This window comes from Talpa occidentalis, unplaced genomic scaffold, assembly GCF_014898055.3.
Source record: "Talpa occidentalis isolate TD23 unplaced genomic scaffold, MPIMG_talOcc4v2.1 talOcc4.12, whole genome shotgun sequence".
Lineage (NCBI taxonomy): Eukaryota > Metazoa > Chordata > Mammalia > Eulipotyphla > Talpidae > Talpa > Talpa occidentalis.
The window spans coordinates 19,962,871-19,977,074 of record NW_023601212.1 but is presented as its reverse complement, the minus strand read 5'-3'; the positions used below and the strand labels follow the sequence as shown (position 1 = coordinate 19,977,074).

General features: G+C 56.7%; 1 protein-coding gene across 1 annotated transcript in view; it reads right to left on the bottom strand.

Moving 5' to 3' along the window:
• GRIK4 (glutamate ionotropic receptor kainate type subunit 4) overlaps window positions 1-11,293 on the bottom strand; it is a 399,878-nt gene extending 388,585 nt beyond the window's left edge. The window contains 1 exon segment of the mRNA XM_054693152.1: window positions 11,258-11,293. The gene's annotated coding sequence lies outside the window, so the exon portion shown is untranslated.
• Window positions 11,294-14,204: the final 2,911 nt, after the last annotated feature.

The window sequence follows — 14,204 nt, the reverse complement described above, 5'->3', positions numbered from 1 at the left end:
CAAGTCATGTAACTTTGGACAAGTTACCTCCCCTCTCTGAGCCCTGGTTCCTCATTAGTAACACAGAACGATGAGATTAGATCTGACGTGACCAATTCATTGGATCCTATGGCCACGGCAGATTTCCCAGGGAGCCCAGGCTTGACCCCTGGCTCCCCTCAACCCAGCACTGCAGGTACCACTGACAATCAGCAGAAGTGGCCCAGGAGGAATCCTGCCAGCACCACATGGCCAGAGTCACTACATGTAGATCCTGATCACACCCCAAGTCCACACAGTGGAAGGTCACCCAGGGACCATCTCTGGGTCCCGGGGCGCTCCTTATCATCCTACACAAAGGCAACCTCTTCCTGGGTTCCAGGCGTGGTCAAGCACTTACAGCCAAGGTCCAAACAGACTTAAGGTTGCCCTCTGCTTCACTGTGGGTGATAGTAATGCCAGAGGTCCCAGAGAAATGTGTTTTGAGATCCACACCACTGACTTTGATTCCATACATCTGTGAGCTAAAGCAACTCACCTAAGCTTTCCAGAGCCAAGGCTTACCACTAGCCCAGGATCCAGGGCCTCTGCAGACAAGCAGCTCACAAAAGGTGGTGTTTATTCAACAGACCCTTATGGAGCACCAGCTGGATGCCCACACTTTCCCAGATGTTGGGGCAAGAATGCTGAGAAAGACACAAGCCCCATGACAGCGGGACCTGTGCCTTACAGGGGAGATAGACAATGACCCCTGTTGACCTCCTGGCAGCATCCGTGAACGGCCAACTTGCCTCCATTACCACCCTGAGCTTCCCCCAGGTGAGCTGCTTAAGTTCCTGACCTGCTGGGGGCCGGAGGCTCAGGTAGAGGCTCCTGCTGGCCCCACAGAGAAGCCAAGCAATGCTGTTTCAACATGACCTCGTGCAGGGTACAGGGTCTTGGGGTATCCATCCTGTCCTGGGCCAGACAACTAATAACAAATCCCCTGGATGGAGGAATGACAGCGAGGGTTTGCAATGACATGTGAGGATGGACACTCCAGACCAAAAAAGAGTAGCAGCATTACTGGCCTGGAATGTGGGGCAAAGGACAAATCCACTTCTGCTCCTGAGATCCAAGGTCTGAGCATCCCCCCTCAACTAACCCTCCTCCACAGAGGAACGCAGGGGACCAGACCACCCACCAGCGCCTGCCAGGAAGACCTCCTGCTAATGGAAATGCACTTTCTCAGCTGACTTCCCACTACTCACACCGTCCAATTGCCTTGTTTACTTCCAATTTGCACCATACCTGGCAGATCTCATGTTCCAGCCTATTTACGCTGGACTCTGGCAGGACTCATACTTTGCAAAGGAGAGTGGAACAGGGCTATTTTAGCTCAAATCAACTGGCGAGCTTTCTCCACCTAGTTGCCCACTCTGTACACTCAGATTTGGGTCATCTGAATTTCCTGGCCCTCTGATGGGGTGTCTGCAGCATCCCCTCGCTTCCTGGGAGCTCAAAGAAGCTAGATCATCTCTATCCTCAGTCCCCTGTCCCCATGACCTGAGGCCCAACCTAGCAGCTGACAGATTCAGAAGTCTGCACACACATTTGTCAGGGACCAAGGGTCAGGCGGCTCTCTTCCCAAGAGGGGAGTCCTACTGGGGACTTTTCTCTGGGCCCCCAGGCCATCATCTTCCTGGCCAGGGGACTCCCTCGGGGAATCTCAGACAGAAACCAAGGTGGCGGGAAGCAGAATCCTGGCTCTGGGGCTTGCTCTGGAGGCAGAGCCACATGCCGCTGGAATAGGGAGAAGGGGGAAGTGCATTATGGGCCTGGGGTAGTTTCCTCGCAAGCATCTTCACTGCATAATTAATTGGCTGGTGGTAAGGTTATTTTTCTGCAAAAAGGAAAAGGATGAAAAATAACAGGAGGACATTCAAAAGGACATAGTGAACTAATTGGCCATAGGACAACTTCGTCAAAGAGGGACACTCCAGAGGACATCATAAAACACCAAAAATTAATTACAGAATTAAAGAGACAAAATACAAATATTTGAATGCCTATAAAATGTGAAAAATACAATATTCTACCACATTTAAAACTGTATGTAGATTCATGACAATGCTGTGTGAAGAATTAACAGTCTTTTGTGAATTGTACCCAAATCATTCCATGTATTTCAAGTCTTTTGTTGGTTCGCAGCACCATTTTTTTGTATTTTTCAGTGATTAAACTTACTATAAGAGTGAATTAGAGTGTAAAGCCAGATTCATGCTACTGTACCAGAAAATGATAACACATCCATTTGCAAAGAGTTGGTTTATTACTTCGTCAATGGAGAAATTCAGTAAATAGAGCTTAAATACAGTAAATAAAGCTTAAATACAGTAAATAGAGCTACCGAAGGCGGTTGATTGATTGATTCATCAATGGAAAAATGAAACCAAACTCTCAGTCAGTTCTTTTCTCTTTTATGGCCAATTAGTTATGCAGTAAAATGTTTGCAGTGAAACTGCTTATGTCAAAACCACCAGACACAGTACAAGGGACTCCAAGGAAGAGAACAGAGCAAGGGGAAGCAGATTTGCCTTTTATAGCAGGTAAAAGCTTGTGAAATTTTCTGAAGAAAACCAGTAGCATTGGTGAGCCCCTTCTTTGTGCCAGGCAGTGGCAGGCACCCCCACAGGCCCATGTTGTTCACAGCCGCCCAGGAGGGATGGCCAGCCCTACAAGGGGTCAAGACCTCCCCTCCACCAGGGGATGTCACCTTGGGCAAGCTGCCCCACCCCTGCCTTGGGTTTATTCATACGCAGAGGCAGAGTGAGACAACAGAAGTCCCTGCCTCACAGGGTCAGCTGTGGGCAGATCAGTGTGATATATAAAAAGCCTCTAAGCAGGTGAAAATGTTGGTTTTTCAGAAGACAGGGAGGAGGAAGGGAGAAGAGGCAGCTGAGGCTGCATAACTAGCCAGTGGATGTTCTGTCTGCAGACCAGAGGAGAGCATCAGGCAGGATGCTGAACAAATGATCCCAAAGACGTTCTAGAAATTCTATTCTATGATTCAAGGTACCTCCCAGGGTTTCAGTTTTCCCAGCAATGAAATGGGCATTATCACCCTGGACCAGCACTGTTTTGTTCTGTGTAATACTCTCAGCCTTGGGAAAAGCAGGTGCCCAAGGACACTCCAGAAGGTGCTGGGTATGGACACAGCCCTGGATCCTGATCCAATCTCTCAATCAAATAACTCTGGTATTTGGCTAGTCACTCAAATTCTGATGGTCTGGGACAAAAATTCCTACCTGTTCTGTCTAGTTCTCAGGTGAGATCCCTGGGGGCGGGACAGGTCATCAAGAACATCGTAAGTCTCTGAATATGCAGTACCCATGTGGCAGAGGCAGCATCAGCATAAGGGCCCTTGTGGGGGTCCGGGAGCTGCTGGTGAGGAGCTCCACAACCTGCCACCCCCCCCCCAAGCAGTGATGCCATAGTTGTTTCCAGATGCTCCCTAAACCCACTCTGGTCTTCTCTGCTTCTGAAAAGGCTCTGCTGCCTCCAGACATCCAGGCCTCATCTGTCATCAACCTTGCAGGAAGTTCTTCTTTCATGAGCTTATGAAGGGAGCCAGGGGAGGCTGGAGAAATCAGTAAGAACCACAAGGTAAGAGTACCTCTGGTCCCTGACTGCAGCCAGGTCCTGGGCAGCCACACCAGGCAGCTGGGTGTAAAGTGTAGGACCTTGGAGAGGCAACTGATGGTGGTGGACCAGGAAGGGTGGTCTCACCTAAGCCTCATCCCTGCTCAGGCTGTTTGGCTCATGAGAGCATCTTCATGTCCTGCCTTTTTCCTGCCTCTATCCTAGGCTCTCCACAGCTGGCATCCATGATGGGCTGGGAACCTGACTCGGGGAACTCCACAGTAGGTCTGGGGGGATGGTGGATCGTGGATCACCCAATATGCCCAGTGACAGCTCACTCCAGGATCTAAGAAATCAGGCCAAGGAAAGATCAGACCCACAGCCCCTCTCCATGCCCAGTGCTGGTTAGACAGGCAAGCCCAGGGCTCAAGGCTATCAGCATAGAAATGAGCTTTTGCCCCCTTGGTTTGAGATGAGGAATAGGAGAAGAAGACAGGTAGCCACAGCCTGGGAAGTCAGGGGAGGCTCAGTGCACACTTCACAAACCCAAGCATAAGTGCACACATGAGTGTGCACGTGCACACACACCAGCCTTTGAAACCAGACCTGGGTACAAACTGACTCTGCTCTGTAATAGCTGTGGGACTTAGGGCTAATTAATCTTCTACGCTGAACCTCAGACACCTCTTCTGCAAAATGGACATAATAATAACCTTAAAGTTAGAAAGGATGAAAGAAGGTAATACGTAAAGCACTTTGTGTTCAGTTAATACTGGCAATTCTCACCAATGGTAGTGTTGTTCGTTACTTTGTCCACTTACAAGTAACTCCTCAGAACCCACTGTGTCAGCCTGGTACTAGAGGCAAAGAGACAAGTCCACGTCCCTGCCCTCAAAGCCTTAAAGAATCAAGACTATCCTCCTGCTTGATAATCTCGCCCCAGCACATGCCCCAGCTCTGTCACTCCCCACTTTTTAACTTGGACAAGTGACTTAACCTTCCTGGGCCTTAGCATCTTTCTCTGTCTGAGGTTTGCACTAAACCCCCTCTAGAATTTTCTGATGATAGAAAGAAAAAGAAAAATCCCCTGCTGCCTCCCAAACAGCCAGGGCCATGCCCCATGCCCACCTCTCACCAGCCTTGCTGGGGACATTAGTTTTTTTTTTTTTTTTTTAAGATTTGTTTATGCATACAAAAACTGGGGTGCAGGCCAGAGGTGCAGGGGGTGACAGGAGTCATCAGAGACAGAATAGGAAGCAAAACAGACAGATCTATTGCAATACGCTGCTGAGGGGAGCAGTGGGCTAGAGAGAAGAGGTCTGCTGAGCCATGTGGATTAGCTCCCTGGCCTGGATTAGCTCCCTGGAAGATCGAACCCATGCCGTAGTGGCTGGCGATAGCTTGATAGCGCTGAGATTTAATCCCTGCGCCACCAGGGAGGCCGGCTGGGGACATTATTCTGTGTTCCTATGAAGGGGAAGGGGCTGGGAGAGACACTAGAGGGACGAACCATGAGCATCCTAATGGTGACAAGGCTGAGCATTTACTGGGTGCTCCTGCTGAGATCACAGGGGCTGCGCTATGCCCAAAGTCACAGGGTACAACTCGGGCCACCCCAGAAAGGCAAACTGAGTAGACTGCCCCACAAAGGGGGCAGCAGCACTTTATTCCCTTACCCCTGGCCCCCTACTTGAAGCCTGGTGAGCAACAGCCATGTCAGCCTCCCTGAGCCCCAAGATGCGTCTCCACCCAACATGGCATCTTAAACTTTCCTTTTTTATTAAGTGAGCGTGGTAGCCAGCCTCTCACTTACACATCTTAACCTCCTCTGGGCTATTGATTTCTCATCCTATTAAATCCTCCTCTTTAACTCTGGCCCTTAAACTCCAATTCTAAACATGTGTTTACTCCACAGCCACTCTCCCCAGCCACTGCTGTGACCCCTGTCCTGGGGGTCATCTGCTCCCTCCCCTCCAGGCTGCCCCCTGGAGCCTTCTCTGACCACTCACTGAATCAGGGAGCAACTAACTCAGGGAGGTAGCTGAGGAGGCCCATGGTGAACAGAGGAAATTGAGGTAGTAATACATAACCTGCATTTCCTGTTTCTAAGCCTGGCAGTCTTTCCACAGGTCCACAGCACACCCTCTCCCCCAACAAAATGCTCCCAGAGACTCTGCACACCCCAGGCTCTCATGGCCAAGAGTCCCCCCCAGTACCCCAAATAGCAGTAACAACCACTTAGTTTCCCTTGTTTCCTATGAGCAAGCTGTTAAGCTTGAGGGAAAGGAAAGGCTGGGAACGTGAGGGCTGACATTCAGGTGAGGGCCGGTGACTTCCCGGTAAGGGCAGGAGCTCACAGCAAAGCAGCCCTGCCCAGGCCTCGCTTCAGCCTTACAGTCAGAATGAAGTAATAAGTGAGGCCTATCGGCCTTAGGACCCACTCTCCTACCCCCGTACTCAGGCCCCAGCAGCCGGGGGGTTGGGGGGGGGCACTTCAGGCACTGGTGGATGGACATAAAGGAGAAGAGAGGGTCACAGATCGAAGTGCTGACATACCAAGGCCCCTGGGACGCCCCATGCCCAACGGCCCCCACAAGCCTTCCTCTCCCCTCCTCAGCCCCCACCTCTGTGGATGTATGAATGGATCTCTAGAACATGTCAAACGTAAGATGACGTCACTTAAAGAAGACAAAAATTTATGTAGTACCCGCCTGTGCACGAAGCTGATGGGCAGCACCCCTCCAGGTGCCCTGGAGGAGACAGAGCAGACACAGGTGAGCAGCTCCACTGGCAGTGAGGCCTGGCACAGGGATCTCAGTCCAGGAGGAGAGGCAGGGAGGCCCTCTTGGGAGGTGGGATTCAGGCCTCGGGGGTGTCTAGAGCCAGTCCCCAGGGCAGCACCTGCCCCAAGGTGCGGCACATACTCTCCGCATGCAGGGCCGCCCAGCTGCTGTCAGGCCCCCGCGGGCACCCAGGCCCGGTTCCCCATCCCTCACAGCAGGGCTGGGCACCAACTCACCAGCTTTCCCTCAGACCCGCCCCCCTTCTGGCTTCCCTATTTCTGAACGTGCCATCACATTCTCCCCAGTCTCCGGGCTAGAAATCTCAAAGTTCTCTCCACACTTCCTGCTCCCTCATCTGCTGATCCCAATCTGTCGGTGCTTCTGGTGTTGCCTGGAAATGTCACTCAAGAGCACCCCCTTCTGTCATTACCCCCAGGCCCCCAAGAGCACTGTGCCCCTCCAAGGCTTCCCAACCCTGCCAGGTCAGTTGACACTTCATCCCTTTGGCCTCTGAGGTCCTCCTGAATCCAGTTGGCCCCACCCTGCCCCTGCCTACCCTTCCTCCTGCTGACAGGACCCGTTCTTCGCATCCCTGTACCCCAGTCTGCCCTGCAGGTCCTGCCTCCCGGTCACTGGTCACTAAGCCCAGCCCCGTGTGATGGCCTGCTTTGCTGGGGCCAGGGCACCGCCACACACAGCTCACGTCCAGCGGGGGGTACACCCTCTGTGTCCCACTCCACATCATCACCCCACTGAAGGAGAGCCCTGCTCCACCGTGCTGACAGCCATGCATCCCTTGCTGGGCCCCCTGAAATGAGTGACGTGTTGGAGGCCCATGTCTAAGAGCAAGAACCCAGGTTCTGGAGCTCTCACTGGCCCATGACATGGGTGGGGGGTGTGATACACCGCAGGGTCCCCGGTGGCCCCCATTTCCTCATCTGTAAAAACGAGGTGCTCACATCTAACTCGCAGGGCGGCGGCAGTGATTGAGCAAAAGGAGCGGCGTGCGCAGTCAATACGATGCTGAATTGATTCCCTCCTTCCTTCCATAATTTACCTCGCCTGGTACCGTAGCGTATAATTTTTTGCATATTGGATTTGCTAAATGTAAGGCAGACTCTATTTTATGTACCCAAATGTTATAACCAAGTATCAACCATTTCCTACGTTCCCACCGTGAGCAGAGGCCAATTTACGGATGGCGAACGCCAGCGCTTGCTCCATTAGGAGCCGGAGCATGTGGAAAGGCAGCAGACAAAAGTCTTGCTCCTCGAGGGACTTGCCATCTGGGTGGGGGACAAACAGGGGCAGACACCAACAGCAAACCGGAGCTGCATGATGAGGGAGCATGAGAGGAGCCCCACCCCTGGGCACCCACTGCGCAGCCTTGACAGAGCACGTCTCATCCCACTCATGATCAGGCTGAGACACCTTTCAGGCTTGTGAGGTCATCCCCACTTTACAGGTGAAGCAAGTGGGGCTCAGAGAGGTGAAGTGATTTGCTCAGAATCCCTCAGGGCGTGACATGAGGAGGGGACCCGGGTCTGCCTGACACTTAATGCTGCAGCGGCACCACCCTCACTTGGAGGAAGGGCTGGGCTGGGAGGGGGCTGCCCCTGGAAGGTTGGGAGGAGACTGGGTGAGGAGGGTGTAAGTGCCAAGGGGGGAAGGTGGGCAGAGCATCCATCCTGTCCGGAGGCATGAAGCTGGGCCCGTATGCAGAGCCCCTGGGGTCCAAGCTGCCCCATCAGAACTTTGCCCAGCAGCCCGGGGAGCCTTTGAGGGCTTCTGAGAATGGGTCATAAGTTGCAAACACCTTCCCTTGCAGGAAGGCAGGTGTGGCCGCAGGTACCTGGAAACATCCTGCAGATGCCTCTCCTCAGTCCCAGTGACCCAGGAGGAGGCCTGGGGCCAACAGCAGCGGCAGCTCAGCAAGAACGGAAAGGTCAGAAGGACCCAAAACATCTGCGTTGAAGTGATTCGGGCCAGGAGGGTGGGCTGGGGGAGGCGGAGGATGCGGGAGGCACGGGCCCTCGTGTCCAGGCTGGGTGCTGGGAATGCCTGGAGTTCTCTCAGCAGAGGAGTAAGAGACAATCCAGGTCTGGGTGGGGGTGCAGGACACCACGGGCTGACACTGAAAGAACGTAGAATCAAGAAAGAGCCAGGCCCCTGGCGGGGGTGGGGAGCCACAAGGTCAGCCCCGCATGGCCTGCTGGGAAAAGCGCCGAGCTGACCCTGGAGAGGAGGAGATGAGCCTAAACCTGGAGCAGGGAGAGGAAGGGTCGGGCAGCCGAGGGCTCACATGCAACAGGTAGCAGTGGGCAGGGAGTCCAGGCGCCTGGAGCGCCTGCAGAGCCCCAGTTTCTGGGGATTGACAACAGCTCTCTCCCTGGCAGCAGTGGATCAAATGCTTGTAGGGCCGTAGTGGAGAGCAAGTGAGGTAATTTTTCTAAAGGCATGTGGAGAACTGCGGAGTTCAATAGGCGCACGGGGATTGGTACTATGCAGAAGTCACCAGAGAGGCCGTCTTGCCACATGCTCTCGGCCACTGCCCACCCCACCAGCCACTCGGCCCAGCCCAGGCCCCTCCTGCTGCACATCTCCATGTCTGAGCAGCTCTGCCCCCTAAACCCGGCACCTCCCCACACTGCCTTCCCTCCAGCTGGGTCAGACGGAGACCCACATGGGGAAGCTAGGGCCCACCCTGCAGCAGCCCCCGTCCCGCCGGCTGGGATCTTCTCCCTAGAGACTCCTTTTCTCTCCCACTATGAAAAGTTCCTTCTCCATCCTCAGGGAAACCAAACCGGACAATCAGACCAAGAAACAGATCTAGTCTCCAGAAGAACTCGGAGTGCTGAGGAAAACACCAGTCATTGCCGGAGCCAGCCAGGATGGGGGAATGGGAACCAGAGATGGCCCAAATGTCCTCCCCACAGAGCGTCCCCTGGGAACTACCTCTGCCCCATCCGTCACTCCAGAGAGTTCGAGCTCAGGGTTCAGCCTGGCCTCTGGTCTTGGGTGGCAGGTCCAGAGGAGGACGGGGAGCGGAGGGGACAGAGTAGGAGAGGCAGGCAGGAGGCGGGTGGCAAGCCCAGGCTCCCCACGGAAGGCGCACACCCCATGAAATGAACAAAATAGGGAAAATTAACAAAGCCAGACATTGTAATGTGTGCATATGAGATTAACTCTCCAAAGGGTCATGACCTTGAGAAACACATCCAGCCAGTGAGGAAAATAATAAACCTGATTAATGAAGAGGCATGAGCTGCAGCTTCAGCAAATATAAGCAGCCTGCTGGTGCCCAGCGGAGCTCCCGGGGCTTCCTTCCCGAGTGGGACTGGAACGCGGCTGACCTCTCCAGGGCTCCTGCGCCCATCACAGGAGCACAGGCAGTCGGGAAGGGGAGCGGGACCAGGTTTCTTTCAGATGCCCACTGCCAACCCAGACGGCCTCTAGCCCATGGTACACCGCGCCAGCTGTTTGCAGGTGCTCCCAGAAGTGTCACTATTACCCAAGTGACCCAGGGAAGCCAACATGAGGGTAGTTCTCTTTGTTCCTGGCAGGGCTCAGTGCTCTGGGCCAGTCCTGGGACCTCTTGGTCTGGTCTTGACAGATGTCCACTGCCTGGCACGAGGGTCCAGCTGAGCCCAGAGCTCTCCTCCTCTTTTCAGGCAACCCAGGCCCTTGGGAGACATGCCCAGGAGAGCCGCTGGAGGGAAGCAGGGAGGTGGCACCGCGTGGCATCACCAGACAACAGCACCAGGAGGAAGATGGCAGCATAAAGTAGAGATGCCAAGAGCTGGGCAGCCAAAGGTCCAGCGGGCAGAAGCCGGCTGCATTGCCCCACCAGTGCCAGACAGGCAGGCCAGAGGGCCCGCCCAGCCCCCACTGCTGCCTCCCCCACCCCAGAGGCCCTGGACAACTAGGTCCGGCCCCAACTCCTCCCCTCTCACTTTCTGCAGCCCAAGGGAGCCAGGCAAGGAGACACAGGTGCTCCCAGGGCCATGAAGCCCCTGTCCCAGCGTCGCAGGCTGGCCCTCCGCCCCGGCCAGGTCTGAGCCGCTCGGCTCTGCCGTCCTCACTGGAGAGAATCTCCATCGGCGCCCCTCCCCCTCCGCCCAGCCCCCTCCCCCACCCCGCCCAATGCAGGTCTCTGGAGTTTCTCCCTCACTTCCCACTCGCGTGAACTAGGGTGGGATGGGCGAGAGCCCCGCGCGTCCAGGGACGAGGGGCGTCTCTGGCAGGACGCTGGTTTCCAGGCGAGCCGGCGCGCAGGGCGGGGGGTGTGGTGGTGGCCGGAGTCCAGGGCAGGGCAGGGGCAGAGGCGGCGGGGGGGGGGGCGGGCGGGGGCTCCGTGGGCTCCGGGGCGGCCCGGGCTGGGCACCGCGGCCGGGGAAGCGGGGGGACGGGGAGCGGGGGAGACGCGCCAGGGCTGGGAAGGGGCCGTCATCCCTGCAGGGGGCAGAGGCAGGGCCGGGAGTTGCTCGCAGGAAGGGGAAGCCCGGAGCGCGAGGGCTGCGAGCCCCGAGGAGGGATGCGCAGGGGGCGGAGGGGGCTGGAGACCGGAGGAACTACGGGAGCAGCGCCGCGGGGTGCCGAGCCCCACCGCGCGCCGGAGACGCAGGGCTCGCGCGCAGGGCACCGGCGGCCGAGGGCGGGAGAGGGGAGGCAGGGCGCGGGGAGGGGGCGGGCTGGGGGGCAGGGCAGGGTGCGGGGCAGCGGCCCCGGGGGACGGGAGAGGCGGAGACGTCAGAAGTAGGGGGCGCGGGAGCGGGAGGGGGCGCGCGCGCGGGGCCCCGCGCGGATGGGACGCGGGGGGCGCAGGGGCAGCCCGAGGTGCGGGCGGGGGGCGCCGCGGCGGGCCCTGCCCTTACCTGGGCGGCTCCGCACTCCGGCGGCTGAGTCGGGGCCGGGCGCTGCTCCGCCGGCCGCCGGGCTGTTGTTCGCCTTTTTTTTTCCTCTTCCGCAGCCGCCGCGGCGGCTCCAGCGCGATCCGCCCGCCGCTGAGCAGACTCTGTGTCCGGCGGCGCGCGAGCGGGGAGCGGGCAGCGCGGGAGGAGCGCGGCCGAGGCGCGGGGCGCCGCCCGGCGGGCAGCGCGGGAACTGCGGGCGGCCCGCGCACGCCGGCTGAGGTGGGGGGGCGCCCCTACGGGAGCCCTGGCGTCGGCGGGTACCTCGCCCGGCGCGCCCCGGAACCGCGGCACGCGGGGAGCGGGTCCGAGCCCCAGGGGTAAACTTCCCGCCGCGCCGCGGGGCCGAGGCCGAGCGGGAGGCGCCGGGCAGGCGCGCGAGGGGTGCGCGCGGCCGAACAGCCGCGGGGCCGGGGCCGGCGCTGCGGTGCAACCACCTCAGGGGGGCCGGGGCGCAGCCCGTACCCCGCACCGCCCTGCGCCAAGGGGTAGCCCACCCCGGCCCCCGGAGTTCGAGCCCGGACGGTTTTGGCGGGCAAATGGCGCCCCCTGGTGGGGCTCCGGGGAAGCGCGCGAGGGACGAGCGTGCGGGCGGCTGAAGAGACTGCGGCCTCAGAGGTGGCGAAGATGCGGAGCCCGAGGTGTCGGGAGAGAGAAAAGACCGAATTGTTCCGGGAAGCTGAGGAGAAACAGCTGGCATTTAGTAGTTCCAGGGCACTGTTTTATAAATACAAACATTTTGGGGGGAACGGTCATCCTCAGGTCCCGGATGGGACCCCAGAGTCTAGGACACTCAGGTCCTGAGGGGAAGAGCCGGCCCCCGAGCCCGGGGCTCCCGCTGAAGCAGGCAGCCCAGCATGAGGGCCAGGAGGGCAGCCAGGCTTCCTGACACAGGCCGGTGCGCCTCTTGCTACACCACAGCTGCTCTCAGGAAGAGGCCGGGGAAAGGCAGTTCCTGGGGAAGAGGACCCAGGAGACAAGGGACCTCCTCAAATGTTGCTTCTCTCTTCCAGCCCACACGGCCTTGTCAGACAAGGGGCCTGTCCCACCTGCCCTCTCTTCTCCCATGGCCTAAGTGCCCACACCCAACCCACAGCCAAATCAAATTTGCTGTGAAGGGTTTGTTTGAAATGGCCTCAGCTGGGCCCTGAGCTCGAAAGGGGACTGTCTGGACTAGGGAGCATTGGCTGAAGCGGGGGGCTGGGGCTCACAGGTGGTCTCCCAGTGCCCCAGCTCCACGCACTGGGCACCTCAGGGAGGGCAACCACTTCCCCTTCTCCAGTCCAGCATTATTGAGCACCTACTGGGTGCCACAGTGACAACACTTGGAGAAGTGATTTTTCAATAACCACAACAACTTTGCTGGCTGTTAAGGTGACTCTCCCCCCATTTTACAGAGAAGGCCTGTGAAAGTTATGATCACCTGTAAGCCAAATGCAGCCTGAGGTGAACAGGTTACCCAGAACCCATTTCTGATTCCAGCCCTTGCACATTAGGCCTCATGTGCAAAATGGAAAGAAGGACCATGTGGACAGAGCGGAAAGTACACTGGGTTGGGAGGAAGAAAGGTGATCTCTGGGACTCTGGGATTTCCTGTCCCTCAGCTTCAGTTTCTACATCTCTAAACAGGAGGGAAGTGAACTAAATCTCTCAGTTTGCCTCAGTCTCTGAAATGCCAGGCACAGGCCACTTTTATCAGAAGGATGCAAGATAGGTGAGACCATAGTGGCTTAAGCGTTTGGAAAGAAAACTACTAAGTGAATCGCTTCCTCTTGTTTTGCTTGGTGAGCTCATCCTATTAAGCAGAAAGTGCAGAGGAGCTTTTGGCAGGGCCGAGCGATTGCTGGTGGCTCCAGAGGTAACCTTGTCTGTGGCCCAGTGAAGACCCCAGTTCCTGCCCTGCCAAGTGGAAGGGAAGGACTTTCTTTCCATTTCTTTAAGGTCTTTGCTCTAAAGTCAGGGGGTGACGACGCCAGATAGCCTGTTCAAGTCCCACCCACTTTCTAGTCTCTTCTCTTGGGTGCCTGCTGAGTGCTCTTGAGGTAGTCCCTGCTTGCGCTACTCCTGATTATCAGTGCCACTTGTTCAATTAAAATGTAATTCCAGACAAGCTAGCATCCCCAAGCTCATCAGGGGAGAGGGGTCTGGGGAGGTCAGTGCAGTTCAAGTTTGGACTGCAGGGCAGGGGTATGTTTGTCGGACAGGAAATGAGACTGGCCCAGCTGATCTATTGCTGAGGCTGCTGCCTTGAAGGAAAATGCATTGGAAAGGCCTCCCCGGTGGCGCAGCGGTTGAGCGCTGGGTTGCGAAGCTGCCCGCGGCCTCTGAGGTGCCGGTTCGATCCCCGGCTGCTCCCCGGCCACTGGAGGAGGGTCCCACATGGCGCACAGACCTCTCCTGCCGCCCGCTGCTCCCCTCAGCAGTGTACTTCGGTCCTTCTGCCTGCTCTGCTCCCTGCTCTGGCTCTGGTGAATCCTCTCACCCTCCCGCGCTTCTGACTGTACCCAGTGCTTGTATAAATAATAAATAAATAAATCTTAAAAAAGAAAAAAGAAAATGCATTGGAAAAGGGTTGGGAAATGAGGCTCCCTCTCCTACAACCTCTCATCTAGAGCATCCCCCACAGGCAGCTGCTGTGCTGAGCTAGATGGACAGAGTTCACATGCTTCATCATCAAGGTTAAATCTAGTAGATCCAAGCTCTTAGGGAGCTAGAGACCACCAGGAAGGACTTTGTTCTCCTGGATTTATTTTTATCTTCTTCCTTTTTTGTATTTGCCTCAGGTGTGTGCACAAAGAATAGCTGATCTTAAATGTAACTCCTATGTCTTTTCCAGCAGTCCTTTGAAGGCTCTCAAGTTCATAATAAACCTAGTGTATAAATTGGGCTAACTGAGGCACATTGACTGGGC